The sequence below is a fragment of the Corvus brachyrhynchos genome, unplaced genomic scaffold, assembly GCF_000691975.1.
Source record: "Corvus brachyrhynchos isolate BGI_N302 unplaced genomic scaffold, ASM69197v1 scaffold961, whole genome shotgun sequence".
NCBI classification, from domain to species: Eukaryota; Metazoa; Chordata; class Aves; order Passeriformes; family Corvidae; genus Corvus; species Corvus brachyrhynchos.
Genome location: NW_008236008.1, coordinates 779,527 through 781,290, shown reverse-complemented (window position 1 = coordinate 781,290; position 1,764 = coordinate 779,527). Strand labels below are relative to the sequence as shown.

Here is a 1,764-nt window from a genome sequence, read left to right as displayed (position 1 = left end):
CGTGCGTGTTTTTCATGTTTTCCGTTCTCGGCCCGGGTCACGCCTTTGGGGGGATGGTTTTCCATCTGATCTCACCTCGTGGCTTCTTTCCTCGTGTTTTTTCTCTTCTCTCTTCCATCTGGTCTCATCATCCTGACTTCGTCGGGAACTGTAGTGACAAGACAAGGAGTAACAGGTACAAAATGAGACAGGAAATTTAGGTTAGAGATTCGGAAGAAGTTCTTTGCTGTGAGGCTGGTGAGACACTGCAACAGGTTTTCCAGGGAGGTTGTGGGGGTCCCAGTCTTGACAGTGTTCAAGGTCAGGCTGCAGCAGGCCTTGAGCAAGGCCTGATCAAGGCGAGCACCTCCTAGTGGGAGGTGTCCCTATCCATGACGGGGGGTTAGGACCAGATGATCTGTAAGGTCCCTTCCAACCCCTTAAAATTCTGTGATTCTGTGATTTAACCCCGTTTGTCTGCCTGGAAGTGTTGTGTTTCCCAAAGCAAAACACCACTGTAGGCTTAAATTTTTCGATTTTTTTCCCAAATTAACCCGATTAACACACCATTGCATTACACGGGGGCAAAACCTCCTGGCCCTAGGAGAGGAGCAGTGTACTCCACATTGGCCTGACACACACTATGGTTACTCTCACAGACGACATCAAAGAAAACAACCGGGAGGTCTCTGAGGGCAGCAAGCAATGCTGCTGTGATTAGGAATGTTGTTTACATTCTAATTATCCCTTAGTCTTGAGAACTGTGAGAACATCCTTGTTGTGCAGTTGCATGAAAAGCATGTGATTTTGCGACAAAACCCAAACATTTTTCATGTACATAAAGGCTATGCAGTGTATAAAGAAGAGCTTGCAAGCAGGAGAGGTGAGGAAGGCATTCCCAATGATTAGATTTGAGAGCGTGCCACAGCTTCAGAGTAGCCAATTATCAAATCACAGAATGGTTTGGGTTGGAAGGGACCTTTAAAGGTCGTCTACTTCCAACCCTCCTGCAATGAGCAGGGACACTGGATATCTTCAACTCAATCAGGTTGCTCAGAGCCCCAGACCCTGCATGTTTGCAGGGAGGGGGCATTCACCACCTCTCTGGGCAACCACTTCATGAACATGGGGTTTCATGAACCCCACTGTAAAAAATTTCTTCCTTATATCCAGCCTGAGGCCACCCTCTTTCAGTTTAAAGCCATTACCCTTTGTCCTGTTACTTCGTGCCCTTGTAAAAAGTCCGTCTCCAGTTCTCTTGGAACTCCTTTAGGTACTGGAAAGTGCTCTGAGGTCTCCCTGGAGCCGTCTCTAGGCCGAACAACCCACGTTCTCTCAGCCTGACTTCACAAGAGAGTGCTCCTACCTCTGAGCACTTTGTGTCCCTCCTCTGGACTCGCTGCAAAAGTTCCATGTCTTTCCTGTGTGGAGGCCCGCGGAACTGGACACAGCAGTCTGTGGATTCAATTTTCCCAAAAAAAGGTGGCTCATGGCGTTATGAATAAATAACTGCGGTAGCTGAGGAGTGCTGCTAACACTCGGAAGCGATGTGTGCATGCTGCTGGGAAGGGCGCTGCTTTTGCTCCGCGATGCGGGGCTGCGCTAAAAAAACGAACGAGCCAGGCAGGAGTCGAACCTACAATCTTCTGATCCGTAGTCAGACGCGTTATCCATTGCGCCACTGGCCCTGCTCGAAAGAAAGCTTCTGCCCCTGGTACTTCAGCACAGCTCTCCCACGCTGGCTCAGCCCATGGGCGGGGGCGGCAGGGTCGCGCCAGTAGGTAC

General features: G+C 49.9%; 1 non-coding gene across 1 annotated transcript; it reads right to left on the bottom strand.

Annotated features, from left to right (window-relative positions):
* Positions 1-1,594: 1,594 nt before the first annotated feature.
* Positions 1,595-1,667, bottom strand: TRNAR-ACG. Its single transcript has one exon. It is a non-coding gene; the product is annotated as a tRNA-Arg (tRNA).
* Positions 1,668-1,764: the final 97 nt, after the last annotated feature.